Below are 26,895 nucleotides of genomic sequence, written 5' to 3'. Positions count from 1 at the left end.
TGAATGTTGAAGATTTATAGTGGCATTCACCATAGCTCAGAAATTAGGAGGGTTACCAAACAAATGCTCTGAAATACAGTTTGCAAAATGAAGACATTTTAACTATTGCTAGGAGCTGGTGTATCACCACCACCGATTTTGCATGGACCAGACATTTCACAAGGTAATAACTTACAGTCATTTCCAACTGATTTCTCAAAAATCTCCAATGCTTTTGACCTCATCTAAATCACTGTGTCTTTGTACTTGTTCTAGTTTCTAACCCACCTACATTTTTTATTCCTTCCCTTTTGAAGTCAAGAATTGGGAAAACTTGTTGAAACTTGGAATTTTCAATTTGTGCATATAGTTTACTATATGCCCTTTCCCAGCTGTCATTGTATTTGCCTTCTTCATAGCACTATTCCTTATCTTAAAATGAAATTAATTTACTCCTTCATCTCTTTTCCTCAATCTTGGTTTTTCCTCCTCGTAGGTAATTTCTTTCTGTCTCTGTTTATTCAATGAGATTTCAAGCCTCTTCACTAATGTACTTTTTTCTCTGAGCATTTGAAAAAGTTCTCCTTAGCCTTGTCACTTGTGTTCTCCATGAAAGGCATCTGTCATTGGGTACCCCATGCCGTGGGGTTTATTTCTTTGGGTTTTATTTTTATTTCCCTGCTGCTTTGTTTGAAGTTGTACAATTAGGGGTCAGTAAAAATATCTAATTCTTACCAGTCTTTGGGTTTATCTTTATTGCTCTAAACAGGCTTACAGGCTGATTAAGAGTCCCAGAGCAGTATATCAAGATACAGGAAACACTCAACACTCCTCATTAACATTTCCTTGGTTTTGTTAAATGAAAAGTAATTATGAGCACCATTGTGTCATGCAGGTAATCATTATCTTGAATATGTCTTTGGGAAATAAGATAGCAGATCAGAGCAGAGCATTAAGCTGTCTACATCTATTTGGATACAATAACTATAATCACAGCCAGGAGACCCAAATGGCTCACAGTGCAAGCAATTTTCTGCTATTTTTCCACTTTTCGACTTTCCGGCATGCAAGATTACAGAATCATAGAACAAACTAGACTGGAAAAGACCTTTTAGACCATTAAGTCCAACCTTTATCCCAAGACTGCCATGTCCACCACTAAACCATGTCATTGTGATTGTATAAATGTAGGAAGACACTGTTGTGTTTCTCTCCAGTGGACATTTTGTTTAAGCCGCCCTCTTCCAAATAATGGAATAAAAAGCATTAATGGTGGTTCCATTAACAGCATTTTTAAAATGTGCTTTTACTGTCCTTTTAGTTTTTCAGAAGATGAATGTTGTCCTGTGATCCCAGTCTCTCTGAGGCTGAGGAATCCTTTGGAATATGCTCTGCTTTTCCCATGGGCTTTGCTTCACCTGGAAACACGGACAAGAGGGGGCAGAGCATGCTTGAGGCTCACTTACAAGCCTCAGTTCAGTCTGTATTAGCTTGAAACTGGATAAGATTTAAGAGATCCTGCAAATATAAGAACTTAAGACACTGGGTCTCTTCTCATTACATTCTTCAACCCTGCCCCTGCTCATCTGGACAGCCAGTTTCATTAAGCAAAATCAATCTAAGCAGTGACACATCTACAGATTTAGTTAGAGATTATTTATGAATTCAGGGGGAAAAAACAACCCACAACACTCAAATTCAAGTTATTTCTATTTTTTCTCTCAAATTTCAGCCCGTCATTGTTAACTGAGATTATATATCATCTTTCTTCACTCCTCCACCCTTATTTTCTAATGGGCCACAAAACTTGCGTTCACCTCTTTTGTCATCCTGATACACACAAAACATTTGTCTCCTTATTTTTCAAGCAAAAGAGACATGCAGACAGAACCGTGTGGAGTGGATTCCTTGCAGGCTCTATGCAAGGGTCTCTGAGTGATGCACTGCTTTTCAGTAAAGGCTCTGAATTCTTTCACAACACATCTGTTCCTCTATCCATTCTCAATCAACCATATAAAGCTTGTTTTGCTCTCATCTTACTCAAGAACTTTGAAGCTGTATTTCATCCTTCTGATCTAGCTGTCTAATGCTTTGCTTTCCCTCGAGAGTACAGGCATTTTATGTGCCAATGGAAGTGATAGATTTAACCACAGGGCATGATGTATGCAGACAGTAGGTGTCTTGCAGTTTTCAATGACATCTATCACCTTTTTTCCGTACACAATGTTTATTCCAGTAGGTCTTTTTCACAGAATTTAGTCAGTTTGCAGAGCTGTTTTTATGGTGCTGTGCATCCTAGTTCTATGTATCACTTCTTACCCAGGATTACAGTGGAAGTGAGTCTTCCATAAATATCTCGGGGCACAGGAAAAAGCTTGAATGTAGCAGAGACAACATCTGCTAAAATTGGATGTTTATGTCATATTCTGTACTGTGTATTGGTTCTTGATGCATTGTATTAAACTGTAGAAGTGCCACATCAGATCAGCTATGCTGTGCCATGCCTCTGTTACGTGAGTTTATTCCCTTTAATATTTAAAGTTTTATTTGCCTTTTTGTATCTTTGCATTTCTGACCAGAAATGAAGCAGCAGTTGACTTGCATTTTGACTCCAGCAGGGTGAATCATGAGTAAATAAGCCTTTCATTCCCTGCTTTACCAAATGCAAGCAAGAAAAATGAATGTATACAGTGAGCATTTTACACATATCTTGGGTTTTTTTGCAGAAATTATTTACCAGGGAGATTTCATTCACCTAAAACATGCCACCTTCCAGGAATCACACTATTTACAAACCCTAAGGTATTATCACAGCATGGCATTTCAGCCACTTCTGTCACCCAGCTGCCTGCCTGCAATGTGGATGAGCCCTGTTGCAGACATGCAGGTTGCAAGGAAAGCTGTCTACTTTATGTTCTGTTAATGCACATAAATCAAGTTAAAAATCCACTTCTGTTTTTCCATTGTTGTCACACAGTAGGTGGAATTCCATTTGTTTGCCTGCCCCTTCCAGCTCCTCCTCAAATGCATCCTTAACTGCTGTTTTCCCGGCGAGTGTATTTTAGAATAATTGTTGCTTCTATTTCTTTTTGAATACCAGTTTTGAAGCATGGGAACTGCAACGGTTTCGGTCTGACAGACTCAGCTCCCTTGAGTTATAACACCAAAGAGAGAAAATTCTGCCCAGGAAAGCCTCATGAACTTCAAGTGCGTTAGTGTAGGTGGGCATGAGCAATTATCCACATAGCTTCATACAGACTGTCGACAGTTAATTAGAAAAGTAAGACTGAGACTTTCCCTTACAAAATAAGAAATTTATTTTTTTATTTCCCTTTGCTGCCCAAAATATCCTCAGCTCCCACATTTTTCAGCATTGGTAGTCGGCCTGATAGAAAGTTGGGGTGTCAGGAAGCTTCTTTGAAGTGTTAGGAGTCTTAAATACAGTTCTAGATGTTATAAATTAAGACTATGGGAATTTTTGGAATTGATTCTTGATGAAAACAGTCATTTCCCTTTACTCTTACAAGTATATGGTAAAAAAGACCTGAATTGGGATGACACAATTCATGTTTTTAGTTTTTTAATTCTTATGTGAATATGCAGAAGGGGATTTACATGAGAACCAAAGCGGAATGCCTTGTGTGGTTAGTAAGCAATGGTTCTGTGTTTATTCCCTAGTACTTCATATATTATATACTCTCCTCTGGAGGTGGTAGTGGACTCTGCCTGCCTGGGGAGCAAAGCAGATAAAAGTTATGTCTTCTTCAGAAGTCTGTGGGGCCCAGCACCTTGCTAATGAGGAGCTGCTGGGGACAGCATTAGATCCAAGGCTCTTCCCTGCCTCCCTGGTTAGGGTTTGGGGAATCCCAGTTGCTTGGTGCCACAAAGGGGCATCTAGGTCCCCCCGCCTGCCAGTGGTTCTGGTAGAGATATCACATCCCTCCCTGCCAGGAGAGGCACATTCATCAAAAGACTTTTGACCATACCTCGTTGAAAAGTGTTTGCCATCTTTTTATGACACTAACCCCAAAAGCCTGCTTACCACAAGGGTTTATGTTGCGTCAGGTTTCAAACATCTCTCAGGAAAGGGAGTGACCCTCACTGAAAGCTTTCATACAGGGAAGAGAAGAAGTTACTGTGGTACTTTAGAGTGAACACATATATGAGTGAAAAGAGCAAGATGTGCAGCTCTGAACTTCGCCAGTGATTTAGTCTGAGCTCGGAACTCCCTTAGTTACTAGACATTTCTTTTTTCAGTGGGCTTATAGCAGTGTGAGACAGGAATACCTTCTTCTGTCTCAGATTGCCTACCTATAAAATGCAAATTACACATTCACACCTACCTTGGAGAGGAGTCTTGTCAGGAGTAATTAGTTAATGTGTGCGGAATTCTCTGAGCTTGTAGAATAAAATTGTGCTGTATTACATACTGTTACATGCAAAATACAAAACCTAAGTGTGAAATGCATGTTAGCGCAGGGCTCTGGATGCTCTCTCAGAGTAGCCTGGTTACATGTTGGCATTTTCACAAAAATAGTCACAAAATTACTTCAGTTTTATTATGTTTTGGTTTTTACCATTTGAGTCACAGTGGTTCTTCTCCATAGACGACTACTTGGTGTGTATTGATTGTGAAATGCATAACAGAGGTTTTAACAGTCTTGGACCCTAGTAGTCTCTGGGGTTGCTTATGTTACCTAAGCTTAGGCATCTCACTGCCTCTCAAATGGCTGTGGGACACAGGTAACTGAACTGAAACCAGTTTGTAACTCTTCCCTATCACTTTTTCGGATGGTTTAAGGTAAATGCAGGCAACCATAAGCAATCTCTTCTAGCTGAAGGAAGATGATACAGGCGGAAATTTCAGAATCTACCAATCCCTCTTCCATTAGACCTGTATCAAAATGTTGGTCTCATGATGATTCCTTGAGACTTTGGAAGTCTTCCTGACTTTGGAGTTGGGTATCCTGCAGTCCTTTGGTATTGGATCATGCAAAGGAGAGCTGGCATTTCGGCAGTGCAGTACCATGCAGTCAGCACTCAGGTCAGTAGCACAGATGTAAGCTGTTTGAGTTAAGAGGAAAACCTGTGGCATGAACTCATGCTCTCTGCAGATCTGGCACTAGAGAGGGGTGAGGAATGTGCTTCTGCTCCTAAATTGCTAAGCTGTTGCCTAACTGCATTTCAATTCCTGCTTCTGGCAAAGGTTTCTGTTCCAGTTTCTCCCTTATGGCCTGCTTCCTAGCAATCTCCACCAGTGCCTGTTTATTATTCTCCCTTTGCTTCTTTCCATATTCATCCTTCTTCTATGCCTCCTCACTTGAGCGTGGTAAGCGTTTCATTCATTCTCTTCTACCTAGCTGAGTAAACCAGTATTAGGAATGAAAGGAAGACAGTTTTGCTGCCAGGGCTCAGTAAGGGCCACATTCAGTTAGAAACAATGAAGGAGTAACTGTTCTCCTGATCTTCTGCAAACTCCTCTCTCAAGTCTGTGCACATGGAGCCACTCCATGGAGATCAGGCAGTGCTCAGGGCAGGCAGGACCTTTGAGAACAATAGCATCTTGTCACCAATCTCAACTCTTTGTATAATAAATGCATTCTGAAAAATAGCTTTTGTCACCATATTGAGAAGCATGGGTGCTGGTAAACTTCAAGTTAGATTTTTATTTCCTTCTTAAAATTGCTTGCTATACTGCAATTCATATCAGCCTGCTTTCTGGAGATGGAGACAGAGTACTCTACTATACAGAGCAGAGCCAGGGGCACACGCCTGCCCTCTGTTTCAGGTTCTGAGGACAGATTGCAACTCTTTCTTACCACTGGAAGTCTGACTGCATGTTTGCAGCATGACTTGGTCCATTTCACAGGCGATTTTCCGTTTCCCTATTGCTTAAGGAGGTTTCTTTATGCATAGTGTACTTATTTTGCTTTTAAAACCTTGCAAAACAAAGTTTTATCTCACTTTATCTCGCAATTAATCCATCCTGAAAGAATTTGCTAGGTCAGATTGTCTAGTGATGTGTTTGTTCACCAGTCTGTGAGGTAATTGATACAACCTGTATGAAGACAAAGTAGCTAAAAGAGTTGGCTCTTTTTCAACTGAACCTGCAAGATGCATTAGGGACATTGCACATCCCTGCTGTTGGCAGTAATGCGGAGAGAATAGATGACAACTACTGAGAAAAAGAATCCTGACTCATTTCTGGTTGCAGGAAGAGGGAAGCCGAGATTTGAAGTATTAGAACACTTGCTGTAGCAGAAAATGCTCCAAGGGCCAGGCAGGAGTAACCAAAGAAGAGATCCCAGGATGCTCCATGACTGTGAATTCCCTGTCATCCACCTATAGGCCATTTGTCAGCTTGAAAGCTGCTGCCTCAGTGAATTTTAAAGCCTCGAGATCTTGTGCATGTTTTGAACAGGATTACATCCGCAGCCTCTAAAACCAAAAAGGCTGTGTAAGCTTTTTATAAGTGTGTTCTCTATCAACATCTTGGGTGCCTTGGTTGCAGAGAACGTGCTCTTTACTGTAGTTCAAAGCTCTTCCTCTGACTTAAAAGGTTTCCTAGACATCTGTGATAAACAGTAGAGTGATTCTGTATTTTACTGTATTTTTAATATGACAAGTGCCAAGAGTGATCCAGCCATGTCAAGAGTTTGCCTTGCTTGGGGAATATAGCATCTGTCAATCAGTTTCCTCAGTAGGGCTTCACCTGCCAGGGAAAGATAGTCCTGCCATGCTGCTTGGGCAAAGGTTACTATCTAAAGCATAAATAGGCTACTTTCTTAAGCTGTTTTTTAAGTGGGACAGTTTGATCTTCAGTCAACAGCAGAGAAATATGCCTCAAAACATGCTTTAAAGGAAACGGCAGTAACTCCAAGTGTGGTTTTCTTGCAGACTAGAATTAGAAGGGAGCCTTCTGTGCACATTCTCTTTGATTATATTGATCCAGAAAGTTCCTCAGTAAGCCTGCCTGAATGAAACTGAGAGTCTGCCAAGACTTCTGGCTGAATCATTAAATCTTCTGCCACCTGAAAGCTATGCTGGAGTCCGAAGTCCTGCTGTGATGGTCACAGTCTGCCAGGTCACTTCTGTCCATGTTGCATGCTAATCAACTCATCCTGAATTGCTGATGGTGTTAATATATTCTGTATCTAGTCAGAATGGTTGTCTGAAATGCAGACACCTGATTCATGTCACAGGAGAGGTTCACCACCCAGGAAACTCAAACGTATGACTGAGATACCAGTCCATCACTTATCTCACACCACTAGTACATCAAGCTCTTATAGCGGAGAATAACCAGTACATCTTTCCCGTTACTTTGCCATGACACCTTTGTCCTCTTCCTAATTGGCAAATTTTCTTTCCCTAACAGCTGTCATTCCACCTACAGAAAGAATTAGAGTCCAGTGAACAGAGTCTTAAGAGAAATGATTGCCAGCTTCAAAGAGGAAAAAAATATTTTATGCTGTACGTACAGACAACAGTGAGAATTTAGGTTTGGCTTTCTTTTGATTTTCTTACAATTTAAAAATAGTCAAACTGGTTTAAACTTTAAAGACTTTCAGGCATTGAGCTAATATTCCAATCACGTTTCATCTTGGAATGAATTTTTAGAACAGAGTTCATAATGAAAGTGAGCGCTGATATGACATTAGCCATCCCAATATGAACAGTGTGACTATAATCTCCACCTGAACTAACAATGAGATTGAACATTGGGTCACATGGGGTTATTTTAGCTGCCATAAACTCTAACTAGGTAAGACTTGAGTCTGCAAGTGTGAGGGAAAGACATCTAATACAGCTAGGCAAGGTTCCAGTTCCGTGCAAAATGAATGTTCATATACACCATCCATATAGGTAGGAACTCGTGACAAAATAAGTTTTCCAATAATCTAGAGGAATAAATTAGACTCCTGTGTGGGATGATGTGCTCTGAACTTTCTTTGTGATCTCATTGGCACAGCATAGAAGTAATGAAGGCAATTTCATTGTCATGCTGTAAAGCAAGTAGAAGTGAGGCTGGAATCCAGCCCTGGCATTTCAGCTGGTGTTTACACAAAATGAGCAAATAATCAAGGTCAGCCTTCTACACCAGGACTTTGCTCTGTGGTGACAGAGTTAGAAATAAGTGAGTTTCCATTCCATGAAGCCAAACCAAGGCAATGAACAGCATGAAAAACAGAGAAGTTATAGAGAACAGTGTAAGTCAAAAACACTTTCAATGTCAAAATGCACCTCCATTTTGCTGTCTTACTCTACAACCCTACCAGAAAGTTTGAGTGTGACAGGAGAATAAATACAAGAGAGTTCTTTGTCCTGGTAACTGTGGAAACATCTGTTATTTCAACAAGCAGAAAAGGCAAAGGATAATTCTGAAGAAGCTTGTAGCCTCCGTGGCTCAGTAGGGGGACAGCTTTGGGAGAGCTGGGGTGTCTATTTTTGCAGTTGTCTGGACTGACTGCATTTTGGGCATGAATAGCTTCCCAAAAAGACTGGTAAAACTGCTGGAGACTTGTGGACTGGTTGTTTATCAACTCTGCCTGCTGCAGTGTCACATAGCAGCCATGAAAAAATAATTTGACAAGTGGAAATCTCCATCCATTCATTGTCTCTGTGAGATGCTAAATTTATGGAAAGAGCTCCTTTCGATGTTTTGCTCCCCTGAAAGCTGCCCTTTTCAAAGAAACAAACAACAATTCAGATGATTCTTTATTTTTCAAGTGAACTGTCTATATTTCTTCTTAATCTGGAAGAGAGAAAGGAGAGTATTCGGTATTTGAAAATCCTTCAGCTGAAGTAGATTAAGTCTCATGGCTGAAGCGCACTGTAAATGTCAGGTGAAAAGGGTAGACTGGGACCAGGTGGTTGCACTCCACAACCCCCTTTAACCATCTTTGAGCTGATGCATTTGCTGCAGGAGTTACATATTATTTATGTAAACAATGTTTCAAAGTTATTTTCAGAAATGAAAAAAAAATTAGAATCGCAGAATCCCAGCCTGGTTTGGGTTGGAAGGGACCTTAAAACTCATCCAGTTCCAACCCCCTGCATGGACAGGGACACCTTCCACTAGGGCAGGTTGCTCCAAGCCCCATCGGACCTGGCCTTGAATACTGCCAGGGATGGGGCAGCCACAGCTTCTCTGGGCACCCTGTGCCAGGGCCTCAGCACCCTCACAGGGAAGAATTTCTTGGAAATTTTTCTTTGGTTTCTGTTATTTTTGACCTACTGGCAGCACATGAATATTAGTTTCAATAAAGGGCTTCAGAAGATTATTCCTGTAAGAGTTTGGGAGCAGACACTCATCAGTCACACAGATTGAACTGAAATGTGTCAAATCTACGTCACATTCCTTTTTCACTGCTGTTGATTCTTTGAATCCTCTTCGGCAACTAGTTTTCATTTCCTTTTCTGTTCTTTGAAGTACCATGCTGCTGCGGCGGTCTGATTCTCAATCTGGGGAAGGGAGGCTGGAGAGCAGGAAGGAAATGGTCTCAAGCTATGCCAGGGGAGGTTTAGACTGGGTTTTAGGAGAAATGCTTGCCCCGTAAGGCCAGTCAGGCATTGGAACAGGCTGTCCAAGGTAGTGGAATCACCATCCCTGAAGTGTTCATAAACTGTAGATGAGGCCCTCAGTGACATGGTTTAGATGTGGACTTGGCAGTGCTGGGGAACTGGCTGGACCTGATGATCTTGAAAGTCTTTTCCATCATAGTTGATTCTAGGATTCTTCTGCAGTACAGTGCTTGGAAATTTGGTATAGTATTGGGATCATACTGATGCTGACCACTCTAAGACCAGTCCTTACAGGAAGGCTTTTCCTTCAGAGACTGGGTTATTACCTCATGTTTTGGAATTACCAAGTTTCCCACATATCTGCAAAGAGATTTGTGGATTCATTTGCATTTAGACAGCTCTCTGCCATAGATTACAGGTAATTTCAGACAAGTTCTTCTTTTGTTTGTTAAACTCTAACGGAATAGTGGGAGGAAAAAAGAAGGCCAGTTCTGCTAATACGTGGAACTAACCAAATAAAAAGAGAGGGAAAGCTGATGGTATTTTCCTGAGTTGATTATTAAGAGACCCATTCAACGTGTTTTGCAGAGAAATTAAACTAAATGCCAAGTCTTTGGTGCTTTTTAGCAAATATTTGTATTAGCAAAAGTATCTCTTGATTGCACAGTCAAACCTGTCCCTTGCAGAGTAGTGGTAAGCTAAAGGATAAATTCCAATTGCTGAAATCACATCCATTGAAGACTAATGTTGCCCTTAAAATTAGTACTATCTAAATCTGTAATTTTCTTTCAGATGATGAAGCAGGAAAGTTAAATACTACCTGAAATTCATAAGAAACATCTTCAAAAATCGTTTCTCTAAACTTAGAAGTTACATTCTTGCCTCTTAAGGCTCTGTTGACCATTTTATTCCAAGTACATTCAGAGTTTTAAAAAATGAGGAAATCTTATCTCTGATGGTAATATCTTTATAACGTATTAAAAAGTGATACCTTTAAGATGGTATATTGTGAATCTGCTTCACATTAATTTAGAGATGTTACTGCAGTTTTATGATTCAGCGTTTTTATTTCTCAGGTAATTCAGGATAGTAAAAATAAGTTTGAAAGCAGCTTAGTGCAAATAAGAAGAATAAAAAATCAGCAGCAATAATGAAAGCTAGCTGGGAGATTTTTTTTTATCTGAGCCTGATAATGAATCCTTCATATTTTTTACTCAGGCTGAGGACACAAAATACACATTATTTTTCCTATTCTAGTGAAATTGAGGTGCAGATAAAAGGTTTTGGCAAGAGTTTTAGGTAAAATTCTCTCATTTCCTCTATCCCTTAATTCAATATCAATACAAGTTGTATTTGAACACCTCTGTTCAGCATCTATGACAGTGCTTGGTAGATTAATTTTCCAGATACAAGCTCCAAGCGCTACTTCTGAATAGTGATATTCAGAAGCTGGAAACCATATACACTGTATTCCCTTCTAGAGGAAAGTTGTGCTATTTTGCCTTTTTAAAACTTTTGACTTTAATTGCTTTGTTTCTGGTCTGCTCATTTACAAGCTGTGTTTTATCACACAGTATAGATATGGCTCATTCAAACTCTGCCTTTTCTGAAGCATATGTTTACCCGATGCATGTCCTGTATGGTTCCATTATGTATAAGACTTGAAGAAGAATATTCTCATGTTAACTTTCATTTTTACAAATCCATGTGTGGTTAGACTGGTTCTTTCCTACCTGACTTCTGTTGTCTCATTTATATTTGACCAAAGTGGCTATTAAAGCAGATTTATTGTTCTACTTTCCAATTATCTCCCCAGATATGCTAAGCTGAGCAGGGTTTTTTTGTCGTTGTTGGGTTTTCTTTTCTCTTTTTGGCTTTTCAGGGTTGTTGGCAATGGTCGGTGGCCTTCATTTTATTCAGATTAATTTTCAATACTTTGTTGGTCAAAATCGAGTTCCACTACCAATATTCCCCATGTGTATTGAGTAAGAGCAAGATTACATTGCCTATGCTTCTGTCACTCTGTGTTTATAGTGGACGATGTTTCTTTCCAATCCAGTCTTTGAACGGCTCCTTTGGGCAAACTTTTAAGCAACTTTACAGAGATTTATTTTTTCAGTTGGAAGAATTTTACTTAATGAGAAGTCTGATTTTCAGGTTTAACCTAGTAAAGAGGCATTACAGGTCAACACTTCTTCTGCAAATGTTTCTTGGAAAACTTTTTTTAATGGCTTTACACTCGGTACTGTAGTCCAGCTTAAGCAAGATTTATTCTTTACTATAGATAGGGGTTTTAGAATGTATTTGTCCTGATTAATTCTCTTTAATAATAGCTACAGAACAGATAACTTGCTCTACATGTGATAACAGGTTTGGGTTTGGGTCTGGGTTTTTGTTTCCTAAAGAAGGTTTCTTTGTATTTCTGGACAGATTCCAGATTTTCATATAGCTTAATTGTTGCAACTAATGGAAAAAAAAGAACATTTTTAAAGCACAACTGTGCAATATTATTTCTCTCTGACATGGGCTGAAACACTCCCTCATCAGTTTTCCTTGGGACAGAAAACTGCAGTTTATATCCTATCACTCTGCTTGTCATTTGCAGCCTCACAGACTATGAGAAGGTGCAAGAAGGCAGTCAATTCTGCACTACTTTCCTCAGTCATCTCCTAGAACAGCATAATAGCTGTGCATTGAGCCGATGAGTCATCCTTCTGGCTGTTGGTTAGTCAGCACTTGGGCCGTACATAAGCCATGAGCAAAAGTAATCACTGACTAAGCATAGGATGCAAAAAAATGATTGTGAACGTTTTGATTAAAAGGTCAAGTGCAAAGCAGATATGATGATAAATGGAAAATATTTTCTCTAAAATAAATAAACAACTAAAATCGATTCCATAGCCTTTATCATAATGTTGAAATTGCTTGAGCTAATTATGATAAATGAGGCTAAATGGAGTGTGCCTCCTGACTGAAAATACTCCCGCAATTTCATTGTGCCAGCTCCAAGTTTGCCAGAGCCATTAATCATCACAAAGATGTGCTATACCCTCTTGCTGATGGGTATAGGAATTTATATATATATTTTAGATATATGTGTGTAAAATTGTGTATATGAGGGTGTATATTTGAGGGTGGTGAGTCACTGGCACAGGTTGCCCAGAGAAGCTGTGGCTGTCCCATTCCTGCCCATGTTCAAGGCCAGGTTGGACAGGGCTTGGAGCAGCCTGGTCTAGTGGAAGATGTCCCTACCTGTGGCAGCGGTTGGAACTGGATGAGCTTCAAGGTCCCTTCCAACCAAACCAGTCTATTATTCTGTGATACGTATTTTTATATATACAACTTTAATATCATTGCATTGCCATCTATTTCATATTAAACATTTTCCACAGGGGTGAAATGGTTATGTCTTCTTTAAACAGGGCATGGGATACGGAGGAAGCCTCAGGACAACCTAGAAACCAAAGTAGTGACCCATCACAGAAATAATTCATGGAAAACTTACGCAGGTGGATATGTGACTATACAGTCTGTAGAGGACCTGGGTGATCTAAGCTGAACACGTAAGTTGTTTTAATATACATCGTGCTGTTAATTTGTCATTTGCAACTCTGAGGAATTTTAATATTGATTGTACAAGAAAAGGTAATTTAAAGATAAACTCTGAAAAGTAATTCTGTCATATGCTAGAGCCTTTAGAGCACATCTCCAAAGTGCTTAATATACCTAAAGAAGACAGGGAAAAATTAGCAAGGAAGCAAAAAGCATTTGTGAGTTGAATAATGAACACTAGAAATGCTTTACCGATTTGGGTAACAGGTTTAAATTTTAGGTGGTAGATAGAGTGAACACTAAAGTAAAATTCATTAATCAGAAATACAGAAGACTGGCTTTTGAGCTGAAAACGTTCACCTGTCTGCCACATTCTTAAAGTGTGCTGAGAAAGGCAATTCCAAATGTGAATTCCTGAATGCTTAGGTACACCACAGCACACTGCCATTGCTATGAATGTCAAGGTAGCACAGTAATAAAGCCTTCCAGTGATACAAGAGTAACATGCATGTGTGAACATACATAACATCAGTTTATATTTGTGACAATTCAAAAACTTCTCTGTATAGGCACTTTTTAGAACGTTAATAGAGTAAAGATATACAAGTAATTTTGCAGTCAATGTAGATGTGACTTTATTTACTGGATCTTTGTAGCTGTGTGTCAAACATAATTGCATCTAACATTAGGAATAGATTTACTTAAAGCAGCTGTTAGGTTATATGATGGAAGCTCTTCTGCACACTCATTGAGGAGCTCAGAGAGATGTTGGGAGGAGGGGGAGCCCAAGTAATACCCTGACTGCTACTGCCAGGCTCATCACTGGGCTGTGGGATGCATTATGGGATGCAGGGAAAAAGCAGTTTGGGATTGTGCAGGATTTATTATGGTATGTTTAGGGGAGGAAACTCTGGGAGGTGTTCAGGTTATTTAGGGAGGAACTGGTATGGGAAAATGAAGGAATAAGGTCCTAAAAGGCCTGACTTCATGTAAATAGTGCATGATATATCTTCCTCTAACATTATTAACCTTCAAAACTGTCAACTGCTATTGAAAGTCATCATTATGAAAAAATGTATCAGAAAAAGATGAAAATGGAGATCCACACCTCATGTAGAAGATGTGCATATAGTCCAGTGATGAACACGGAATTCCAAAACTGAATTTTTGGAATTCCATGTCACCTTGCATAATTTTACATAATTAAATATAACTGGATAAATGCATCTTTTTTTTGTTTCTTCTGTATTATTTAGGTCCACTTAATTTCCTGGTAGGCATTTCAGAACAACTGGTATTGCTTCAAGGTTCTGTTTGTTTATGCAGAATCCTACAGCTGGAACATACTATTTAAAATCTTGGGTTTAACACTATAAGTCTTTGTTTCAGTGCAGGAAGGATTAAAACTGCTAATCCATAAACATGAGAAATTACATTTCATTTTGGAAAGAGCCTAAGAAATGTTGGCCTATGTCCTCCAAGGTGCTTAAGTACTTAAAACTGTAGTTGGGCTTTTAGTGAGACTTTGAAAATCACCTACATGGCACTTAGGAATTTCAGAGGGAGAGATGAAAGCACTAATTCCTAATTTTTTGTAGTGTACCTATTCTGTGTATAATACCTTTGAAAACCTGGATCTGAGGCATTTTTTCAGATTTTTAATCATATCGCCCCTCGAAATGGTTCATTTTTGTCCCTCTGTGAAATGGTAGGGTAGATAGGAGTGCAAGCATTACAAACACAGCATCCGACCTGAAAGGACCAGATCTCCATTTATTTTGAGCTCATTTTCTTCTTCTCATGGGTTTTGCTTGCTCTCCAACTCATGCTATTTGCTCTTGGAGTTTCATGGAAAATGTATTTTCCAGGGTCAAGGCTCCTGCTGTAACCTCCACGCACCTCTGCTGTAGCTTTTACTTGGCTTCTTAAACAGCTTTGGTGTGCTGTACTACAATAACCGTATTCACTTCTCATCTCCACTGCTTCTTCACTCTCCCCAGTGGTTGCCTCAAGTTTCCCAGAACAGTATGAGTCAAACAGTGCCTTTGCTCTTTCAAACATACTTTCTTTCTTTCTTTTTCCTGCTTCAGAGATTAAATCTAACATCATCAGAATATGAATTCTTTTATATTATTAAAATGATTTGGTCAGCCTTGGTTTTGGCTCATGAAATAGCTTGAAGTGACCTGGTCCACTTTGGGTGGCATAAATCCTGACAGCAGCTGTGTTAATACAGTTTGAAGAGGTTAAAAGAAACATTTAATCTTTCTCTGTTGCTTACTTCCAAGTATTTTGTTATGTTTTCTGCTGCTTCTGGGCTTATAAATCAGCTTGTATCCTCTTGCTGTTCCTGTGGAGAGGCGCCCTCCCAGTCCATGTTGGAGCTTCTTTTGTTGCAGCTGGAGTGTTTGTGCCCTTTGACCCCACGTCTCTTCAGAGATGTCTCTTAAATGAGACTTTCTGCCCTGATGGTTTCATTTTCCTCTTATGTTTGTCCAGCTTTTCTCTTCTTGAAGACTTCAAGGAGAGTCTTGAGGGCTCTCTCTGAAGTCCTAGGCAGCACAGCTGCCCCAGCAGACCAACCCAAGTCTTAGGATAAGCAACAGTCTCCTGAAGTTACCTTTGTGTTCCCCAATTCCTTCCCTTTCATGAAGGTGGGATGCAGGTCCATCTAACTCCAGGTTTAAACTTTGAAGAAGGGAGAAATGAGCACAAGCCTATTTAGTTTCAAGGAGAAGATTTGTAGTGAGAAGTAGCTGGTGAGAAATTCCCAATTCATACTCTGTTCCACATTGAATCATTTGGCTGAGATGGAGAGTGTCCAGGTGTCCAGGAAAGTCTCTCTAGTCTGAGTCAAGAGGTCATAGAGTGAGAGCAAGCTGAGAAGAGGGATTCCTCTTCAGGAAAATCAGGATGGAGAATCAGGGAGGAAAAGACGCTTGGTTCAGAAATTTGTATCAAATGCATAAGACAGTGAAATAGGGAGAGGAAATCTGAGGAAACATCTTGTGATTAAAATATTTACGTACAGTGTCTGGAAAGGACAGCACGTGGTGAAATCAACAGGCCATCTTAAAGCACTTTTTATTCCCCCTTGAACGAGAGTTTTTTAGATAGAAAGTCAACTGTGAAATGAAATATATTTCTTATTCACTTAAATTTCCTATTTATCAGCTATGTCACCTACCGTGCCATGTATCTCCTATGCAGAATCCAAATTACCATTTGCTAAATCAAATAAAAAAACAGTGAATCAAATACATTGCCTAGAAAATCAAATAAATCCCAATTCAAATACATTCAGGACCAGTGAATTGTGTGCTTCTAAGTACTGTTTTGTTCAAATATAGAGCTCTTAATACCGAAAGATAAATTTATTTGTTTACATAGGTACATATGTTAAAATATTAAGATTTATCTTTCAGCTACTTCTAGAGATACCCTTAAGCAGCTGAGTGTGCTGTTAATGCTGGAAATACTATTTTCCTCTCTCTCTGTATTAACAGGAGAATGGTTCCTTGTACCTCTTCCTCTCTTCCCTAGACAAGTTTAAGATGAAAAATTAGCAACGAGGAGAATCTACATATGAATTTATGGTAAGGTACAACAAATGGCAGCTTATACAACTCATGTTACAGTTTTAAGACTGTCTGATGTATCTTATTCAAAACTTAATAACTTGAAAAGGTAACAGTGTATTTTGGATACCATACTAAGGTATTTACTTGCTAAGTTTTAGCCAGTGCAGTACCCTACCATACATTCATATGCAGATTTTCCTCAGCTGTTAATTCTCATCTTAAACTTGTCTAGGAAAGAGAAAAAGTACAAAGAACAATACTTCAGTTAATAAAGAAAGAGAAAAAAAGTATTTCCAGCATTATAGAGGTTATTAAACTAAGCAGCACATATCTGAAAGAAATTCTTTTATATTCCTTTACTATACATTTTCAATATCTCAAGAACCTTTGTGAAATACAAAGCTATTTATCTAGCTTTTTATCCTGACCTGGGTGCTCTTCTGTCCTTGTTCTTGCACTGAAGAGTTGGGAGTTTGACAGGTGGGGATTTTTATGTCGTAGGTTCCTTTTGAAATAGTAATTACAATACATTAATAAAAAGGCCACTAGAGAGTATTGTATGATGTATAAAAGAGGTTCTGAGTAGCACTCACCTAATGATTTAATTTCCCAATACCAAATAAAAAGGCACAGAAGAAATATTCCCAAATATTTGGGAAATTAGTTATATCCATCATCAATTTGATACCTAACTTTGATAGCAACTTTTTCTTAAGAATAAGAAATGTCATAAATCCTTTTCTGTTTGTTTTGTAATTTCAGTATTTCACTGAATGGCCATTTTTAAGCGTGTGATTTCCTTATATAAGCTGTCACTTAAGGGAAGCATGCCTTCTCTTTCCTCTGAGCTTATTTGAATATCTGATAACTCTGTCAAACAAATGTGTTTGTATGCATCCTTTTGTACATCCTCTCCCACCACTGACACGCAGGATCAGTGATTTGGATAGTACATATGTAATATTGAAGAACAGTGTGCACGTTTCAAAATGGGTTGGAGCATTAAGTCATGTAGGTTAAAAGTTTACAGGTGAAAATTAGTGACCCAAAATGGTATCGGTTTGCTGTGATATCTATAAAATCAGAAAGCTTCTTTACAGGAACTGTTAGGAATTCCCAGATCAGGTTTTGGTATTCTGCTGCCTGTGAGGCACAATAATAGTTGTGGAGAGAGTTTAATTCTGCTTCTCCTGAGTCAGCTTTCCTGTTAAAGGGGTTCTGTCTGGACAGAAGGTTACTGTGAATGTCTGTTCGTCGCTATTCTTCCAGGCAGGCAAGATGTGTGGCTTTAGAGTATTCTGAAACCGCAGTCAGGACTGGTGATGACAGTTTGAGCCCCTTTCCTTCAGCCTCATTTCTCTCTTTCTTTCTGAGTTACTACAGTGTATGCCTACCTTAAGTACCTGACAGGACAATGCTGAACATTTTCATAAACATGAGCAAGTGATCTGACAGAGATAAGTCTCGGCTCAGTTCTGGAAGACAGTTCATATATCAAGGAATTAAAAGTAAGATCAGAAATAAAAGTTCTGTGCCTAACATGCAACATAGGTGCAACTGAGACAGTCACATTGAGAAGTAAGATGCTAAGAACTCTTCCTATGTATCTGTTTGCACTAGTGAGATGCTACATAAATGCTGTGAGGATGCGCCCCCTGTAGCTAGGAATTCATCCAAAGTGGAAGACTCAGCAAACTGACTCCTGACTGCCCAGAGGTTACTTCCTGTACAGTACTTAATCAAGAGCCTTGGTTCTCATAAGATCAAGAGGCTACAGATGCCTGGTGTGTAGCATTTCATGGGATGTCTACAGATAGCTTCCTCTCAAATCATGCTTCACAAATCCCTGACTCCCCCTTAGCTTTGTCTCTATTCACCTGATTACCTGATGTGGTCCTCTCTTTACACTTGATTGAAGCTCTGCAGGAGTCTATAGGATGCCATGAAGTACCTGGATTCATTAGCTCTAAGCTGTTATGACCACAGTCACTGTAACTGTGTTCTGTGTTTCTGTTCCTTGGCTCCCTTGGTCCTCCCAAATGCAATAGTGACAGGCCCTGCTCACACAGACAGGTTTCTCAGTGCATGTAAAGCTGTAGGGCAGTTCAGTAGAGAGCACTGCAGAAACCACTGTGTGAGAAGCTGGGTGCAGGCAATGGTGGTACGATAAACTGACCACACAGCAAGCAGTGGCTTGGGAAATGCAGCCACAACTCCTGTGGAAAAGAGGAGTTTGTCTGTGGTGTGTTTGTTTTCATGTTCATGGCATAAACAGCCTTGGTGGTCTGGCTTAAGATGGACTATTTTACTTAATATGATTCATTTTCCAATCTCAGTGCTTTGTGGTTTTTTTGGACAAATTTCATTTCTTGTGTGCAAAAATTGTGAAAGGGTCCTGATTTCGTTCTAGCAAAGTCCATATCCTTCATACGAGGAGATGTAAGATATATGCAGAACAGCTCAGGGGTGCAGGTCAGCTAAGTGAGTCAGAAGTCTTGGGAATGTTCCATATTAAAACCTGTTCCCCAGGCAGGATTCAATAACATAACATTTAAAAATGAATGGCAAGGCAGGAAGATCCTTCCTTAATGTGTTAGGTGCTTACGTAAGGCTTTTACTGTCTGCTGTGGGGATGCTAGAGTAAGTTAAGAAAACCAGTCTTTTGGATGGGGTTCTGAAGAAAAGGCCCTTAGTACACCAGTAGACCAAACCCTTGGAGTTAGATGTGGCTTTCCACAAAACTAATGTGATAGTGCTATCCATTTTTCACCTCTAACATTCTCCTTCTGAAATGATATGTAGTTTTGAAGGAAAGTCAAGTGCATTTCAAATAATAGGACATATTCTTGTAGCCAGGAGAATTCACTTATTCGAAGAAATACGAATTCGATCAAAAAAGATCCCTACTTGTAGACTATAAGAAGCTCATTAAAAAAGGGAAAGAAATTCTACCAATATCCAGGATACTCAGATCTTGATGAGACTTAACAATCTGGGAATTTCACTGCTTCTGCCATTCATTTCAGCTATGTTTGTGGCCCGACATTTGGAAGCAAGTGATGAAAAATGAAAAGAAGAAATATAATATTGAAAAAGTCTGATCAGTTCCATGTTTGCTCTTCCTTCTGAGCAGAAGACTGAATAGGCCCATACATTGAAATAAACTTGACTGGATACTACTGCTGCTAGTTCTAAATTACCAGATGAAAAATCTTCTACAGCATCCCTTCTGATACTACCTAATTTAACTTAATTGCCTGTCTGTGGACCCATATAAAAAATTAAGAATCAGACAAAGCCTGCAGTATTAATATTGCACCTAACTATTTAATCCTGGAAATCGTTCTTCTAGAGCTTGACTTCCAAGGACAACTGCTATGAAGTTCTGTGCAGGCTGTGTTTGTGCAAAAGGAATATTGACTCCTCTACCTCACCCAGCTTGTTTAGTGTCTTTCTGCATCACACTCAGAACATGCGCTATACGGAAGAGAGCTTAATCTGTAGAAATGCATTTTACAGCTCTCTCTGATACCTTGTGACGATGTGTTCTGTATTCAAACCGAGGATTTCCTGGGGTTCATAATCCATAATCTCATGATCTGAGTAGTCATTGATGGAGTTTCATTTTATTTCCAGAGGCTAGCATAGGCATGGTACTTAGTTATACCAAATGGTGCATATTTATGGAGCATGTTTATAGGAAGAGCATACTTACACTGAAGTAACTCATCCATCCATAAGGCACTGTCATAGCTGTCCTCCATGAGCTCAATGCAGTGAAGTCCATGGCTGGATGACAGTGCTAATTAGCATCTTGGTGCAGTTGATCGGGGAATGCTTTTCACTAGTGAAGTGATTTGCTCAGTTATAGGTTTGATTTAATAGGTAAGGGATCCAAATAAGTTGGTTGTGACATTGATGCAGTGTATAGCATCTCTAATTTGATAGGTCATTAATCAGGTTTAACTAAGTAACGAATTGCAGCTTTCATTAGCTCAGAAATAAAATGTTGTGGGGTCTGGACACTACCTACCTACATTGCCTTTTGTCAGTAATTACATTGTTCAGGGGATCTAAGCTTCTACTTTGTGACTTATTCCTTAAAGTGCCACCATTAAAAGGGGGTATTTAATGGAAGGTGGGACTACATAGGGTGTGCTAGTCAGCTGCTCTGTCTTGAAAAATCATTTTCTGCAGGGAGCCCAGTACTTCTATCAATATCAGTAGAGTCATGAAATAGTTCAGGTTGGAAGGGACCTTCAGAGGCCATCTAGTCCACTCCCCTTACAGTGAGCAAGGACATCTTCAACTGTACCACATGCTCTGCTGAAAAGGTGTTCCTAAATCTAGATACACCTACAGCTTTCTCAGTTTATATGGTCATACAGAGTTGGGTTTTGATAGCAGTGTGTTGTGATGTTGGCTCACTTGATCTGAAAACTACTTTAATTTCTTTTAATTTTGATACCTTTTGTTAGTTCAGTTAGAAGAGCACATGGCTATTTGACAGAACCTCTGATTTCTCTGAACACTAAGGGTTCATCTTTGTATGCACAACTGAGCACACGTACTTATAAATATTGGTCAGTATTTTAAAGCTTGCACAGAGTCCAGTGCAGTGGAGATGTGTTCCAGCATTATCAGCCAAATTTTCACAGTACTGGCACACTGAAAGTATAACACATCCAGAAGATCTAAGGTCCCAGAGCTTTCCACTCGAAGACCATCCAACACTCCTGAAAAGTATTGAGCCAAAATTGGTTTAACAGTGCTTTGACAATTGAAAGTATTTGCATCATCTTGAAAAATAAAATATGTTGATAAATGAATTTTCTAAATACTTACAAAAATTATGAGAGATGAATCAAAAATCATTAGTATATGATGTGTATTGTCTTCTAGCAGGCAGAAATTAGAATCTTCATCTGAAGGTCATGAGTGATTTGTGAGATTATGGAGCTGAACAAATTTCCTTCATTCTTCATAAGTTATCTATCTTATCATTATAACCTAGTGTAGTATTATCCATAAATGTGTCTTGGAAGAGTAACAGTCATGCAAAATAGTGGCTAAGTCTCTGCATTTGAAGATGTTTAAATGTTAACCAACACACAGTACACGCAAAAAGAAAAAACATAAGCTAAGAGTGGTTAGGTATAGAGAAAACCCCAATCATTGGACAAAATTCAAAGATGAACATCTAACAAGAAGTCTGAGTGGAAGATGTATTTTATTTATACTCTTATTTTGCTGGCTAACGTGTTTCTAAACTGAATTTGAGATACAGTTTTGAGCGTGCTTGAACTTAGGGAAGAGGGATGAGTGCATTTCATTATTCTAGGACATACTTGATCAAAACAAACAAATACTGTATGGAGATCCAAGCAGGAAGCCAGAAGTGGAGGGGGTGGAGGGGGATTGATTTCCAGATAGAACGGTCCAAGAAATTTAGAGATGTAAATGCAGTTAGGGGGAATGCATCCTGTGCTGCAAGCTAGCAGAAGCCCTCAGCACCCTTCAGGCCTGTGTAAGCCCTGTGTGAAGGCTAATTAGCTGCATAGCATGAATTTTCAATCCCAGATAAATATGCATTTTACAAACAGTCTGCAGAATGAGAATTATTTATTGGACATGTTTGTGAATAATTTGAAGTGTAATATGAGCTCAGTCATTTTTAAAATCCATTTACAGACAGTTTACAAGTGGGTGGGAATAAAGAATCAAGCTTAAGAAATACTTGTTTTAACCCTCCCCACCAATTCCTAGCTCAAACGTGCTTCACGGTAGGGGAAATAAGGACTTGCACTACGCTGGGGACGCATAATGTCTCTAGAAATTCTTAGATGTGCCACAATAAGATCTTAACTATCTTGTTTTTAGGATCAGAGCATGTTTTCCTCTCTGGGGAGTGAGCTCAGTTTTGGGGGAGCGTGTGGATAGAATGAGGTTTTGGTGATACGTAAATCCATTGGCAGGCTCCTTGTTCATCCTTTTCCACTTCGAGAAGGTTAATAAGAGCCTGATCCCACAGAATCTAAAATCAGTTCTATAAAAAATGGATGTCATAAGGATGCTCACTTAATTTTGTTCTTTTCAGAAGCAGAATGAAGTAAACCTTTATAGTCTCTAGTAAATGTTACAGGATGTTTATGTTACGGGATACATGTCAGGATGTTTATGTTACGAGGTACATCTTGAATGCACACATATTCATGCATTCCCACACATGTACTTTGGTAGGAGTCATAAGACCAGTATACTCCTTTTCAGGCTGAATATGGAGCAACTGGGCCCCTCATTTTTGAATAAATCATCCTGAAAGGACAGGTGGTTCTGCTTTCAGGTATGTATTCTAATTTCTACCCATAATTAATTCATGGCTCGTTTGTACTCATTTGTCGTTGTGCCAATATTTTACTGGTTGCTTAAGTAATCTTTCTCTCCCTTCATGTTTACATACCCAAATATATTTATAGGGGACAGTCATATCCCCTCTAAGCTGTTGTTTTGAGAAGCTGAACAAGCCAAGCTCTTTTAATCTCTACTTGTAAAATGAATTATCATTTATGTTGCTCAAGCACACTTGCTTACTGTGAGGTTATTTTTGTTCTGGCCTGTGCTTTAATTGTTCTTTGACTTTCTTATTTGTTAGGAACAAGCAAGAAAAAAAATGGGGGAAAAAAAATCACAAGCAGTATTTTCTATGCCAAACCAGGGCTGGGTCCCTCAATGTTGTTTGTGTAAATGACAGCTGGATAAATGTGTGCAAAAGCTGATACACTTACATTACTAGAGTGCATCGGGGATGGGCTCGTGTAATACATAGTAGTATTGTGGATGTTAGAAAGTAGCAGTTGCAAATTCCTACCAGGAAATGCCAACTCAGGAAAACAGTTCCTTTGAACAGCTATACTGTGTAAGTTACATCTTTTGTGTCAATTCAGCAGGGAAGATTTCTGAATTCCATGACTGTAGTTGATGCAGATACAAAATTACTTCCTCACTGTAAGTTACAGTGACTTGGCGCTGAATGAAAAGGAAGATTTCCCTTCTGGTGGATATTCCAAAACTTCAACATACGTGTTTTCTCACAGATGGTGACTTGATTGCGATAAAAAGCCTAGCGTAGAAAATATTCATAACGAAAATAGCTGATTTGGTTTGTATTTCAGCTTGCTTGCTTTCTGTAGGTCAGATGAAAACCAAACATTTTCTAAAGTTCTTGTTTTATTTTGGGAATGATGTACACCACTTTTCATCCACTGGTGGTAAAAACCTTTGCGCAAACTGCAGTGCCCCCATGTCCTCTGCCAGCCCCAGTGCTGGCATGTCACTGAGGATGCAGAACGTCCTCTCTCAAAGGGTCATTCTGTTGTAGGAGTGATGGATTTGGCTGATCCATAGCAATGCTCATGAGGGAGAGAGAATGAGCTCAGAATTCCACCTCCGTGACAACCAGTGGGCATCTGGTTAGCAATAGATTTTAATGCCCAGGTAGAACAGACTTCTGCTTAGTTCTGTTTTGTGCTATCCTAGTGCAGTGCAATGTCATGCAGCTGTAGCAGCAACAGAAGAAATATGGTGATAGTTATTTGGGATGCCCTCTGGATTTAAACTTTCTGCTTGTCAGAAATTAGTAATGCCAGTGAAGCTTCAGGCAACAATCACACCAAAGATGGGGGTTTTTCTTACTGGCTTACTGTTTCCACTGCCCTCTTCCCTGGCTGCAAGCTGTACTTCTGGCTCACCATAAATTATACTAATTTCTTTCCAAAATTCAAAACCAGGAAGAAATTTTGGACATCACAATGTGGGGTACAGAAAATAGCCCAGAACCAGAAATAGTGGGGGTCACTTTGCAGGCACAAATTTCTAGTACAAAGGAATATTTCATTTGATATAATAGAAGGAGGCAGATAGAAATAATCACAAGTCTTCTTCCCCACTTCCCAATTTCTCAAATCCTCAGGTTAGCTCAAACAAGAAATTCTCGTATTTTGTAAGTCTAGGCTATATGTAGTTGTAATACCATCATGTTAAGTTAAATGTCATCTATGAAATAATAGAAATAACATATAGAAATAAAATACAGAATAATGTAATAATAGATACAAAAAATAACAGAAGGGTTCAGTAAGACTCAGATGACAATAAATAATGAGTCAAGTGCCTCATATTTCCCTGCCAGCTTACAGACTTTCTTTTGACCTGTTTTACATCCATGCTTTTAGATCATTCACTTAGATTCTTCTTCATTTGTGTACTTTTAAATGCTTAGATTTAAGAATGGTGGATGAAATGCAGGTTAAGGCTTAGATTAGGTGGGGATTAGACAGCAGGAAAGTCAGTGGTACCAGCTCTCTTGGGATTTCCACAGTAAGTACACAGGGATGGTTCTGAGTCCCTTCTTTCCTTGGGACTCAGAGTAAGGAGCAGATTGCAGATATTTCCAAGGAAAAAAAATAAGGTGTGATCCCCGGATGTTAGAACTTCACTTGGCAGCCGTCATAATTATTTGGTGGAAAAGAAACTGGAGACAGAGCAAACTCATTTTCTTCTTAGGGGGTTGCCTGGTGCTGCTCAGGGCAACGCTGGTGCACCTGAAGAGATGGGAAATAATACCACCTGCTTGCTAAAGGACTGAACTCGGATCCTAGGAAATATTTAGATAAGGCTCATACACTCAAGCTCAGTCATTTGGCTGACCCAAGAATTCGGCTAGCCCTTTGCAATTCTTACTGTCTTTTCTTCTTTTCCCTATCATCTCATACTCCAATCTGCAATGAAAGCTACACTTCTCTTTAGTTTTCTGTGGGCAAGCAAGGACTGATGGAAGCTGCAGGAGTGATAGTTGTTACAAAAGCACACTAGCAACCTGAAGAACCTCTTCTCTTTGTCAAACATTTCACTGGAATACTGTGATAAAATAGAAATGCATTTGGATTTAATCATAGAGTAGTTTGGGTTGGAAAGGACCTTAAAGCTCATCCAGTTCCAACCCCCTGCCACAGGCAGGGACAACTTCCACTGGACCAGGTTGCTCCAAGCCCCTGTGTCCAACCTGGCCTTGAACACTGCCAGGGATGGGGCAGCCACAGCTTCTCTGGGCACCCTGTGCCAGGGCCTCAGCACCCTCACAGGGAAGAATTTCTTCCTAATGTCTCATCTCAATCTCCCCTCTGTCAGGTTAAAGCCATTCCTCCTTGTCCTGTCCCTACAGGGCCTTATCAGAAGCCCCTCTCCAGATTTCTTGTTGGCCCCTTTAGACACTGGAAGCTGCTCTAGAGCTTTCTCTTCTCTAGGCTGAACAAGCCCAACTCTCTTAGTCTGTCCTGTTCAGGCTTCTCTGTTCTTTTTTGTTTGCCAGTAGCTGGACTGATTTTTTTAATGGATGCCACTATTTCATAATGCTGTGCTTTGCATCTTACTACACTCATCACACCAAAATACAATATAACATGCTTAGCAAGGAGAAACAGTTACTGTAAGAAGTTTTTACAAATAGGCAGCATACAGTCTTAGCAGGCAATCCCCAAACATCAATACAGTGTGTTCTGTATTAGGTTTCAGAAAGATCATCAGTCTATGAGAAGTAGAAACAGCCCTGCAGATTTCCATTTCTTGGCTTGGCATTAGCAGCCATCCTGTCAGACTTGGCCTTTAGAGACAGATCTGATCTACCATAAAACAGGCTGTTCAACAGGTGCCTCAACAGTGGCAGATTTGCAAGCTACTAAAAATACTTTCTTGAGCAGCCTTTTGTGTGGGATGCTGTATTGGTTTAGTCTTAGCCATCACTTTCATTGTGGAATACTGCTCGCCTGATTCCTTTCTCATCCTTGTGTAACCTATTGACTGCGACAGTGCTGATCTGAACACCAGTGTCAATGAATTAAAGAAGATACTGTGTTTCTAAATAAGTATGTGAGTCACTCCAAAACCAGTTTGATATAGGATGGGCATTCAACCAATTTGCTTGGAGTGCGCTGGGTCAGAGTCCATCAGCAAGCTCATGCTGATTCCTTCTCCAAGCAGTTTAGCTGATGGAGCAATTGACCTGACAGAAACTTGTTTCTCTGCCCATCCTCTTACTCTGCAAATAGCTCATTGATTTCATGGAGTAAGGTGCTGAGAATTTCTCTTCCAAGTCTGTTCTGCAGTACTTCATTTGGATCACTATAAATTAGCAACTCAGGTCATCTGCCCATTCTGGGAAATGGGGAAATGTGGTACAATGAGACATGTCCCTGCAGATTAC

The 26,895-nt window shown here is 39.6% G+C and overlaps 1 long non-coding RNA gene across 1 annotated transcript in view; it reads left to right on the top strand.

Moving 5' to 3' along the window:
• The window catches only part of LOC133219644 (uncharacterized), a 94,653-nt gene extending 70,866 nt beyond the window's left edge, over positions 1-23,787 (top strand). The window contains exons 4-5 of the long non-coding RNA XR_009727480.1: positions 17,907-18,145; positions 23,654-23,787. This is a non-coding gene — a long non-coding RNA (uncharacterized LOC133219644). The remainder of the gene's footprint in view (positions 1-17,906; positions 18,146-23,653) is intronic.
• Positions 23,788-26,895: the final 3,108 nt, after the last annotated feature.

Source organism: Neopsephotus bourkii, unplaced genomic scaffold (assembly GCF_033783945.1).
Source record: "Neopsephotus bourkii isolate Nb327-2 ecotype Australia unplaced genomic scaffold, CSIRO-AGI_Nbou_v1 NB_1373, whole genome shotgun sequence".
Taxonomy (NCBI): domain Eukaryota; kingdom Metazoa; phylum Chordata; class Aves; order Psittaciformes; family Psittacidae; genus Neopsephotus; species Neopsephotus bourkii.
The sequence above is the reverse complement of the archived record's forward strand: the minus strand, read 5'-3'. Positions and strand labels throughout refer to the sequence as shown.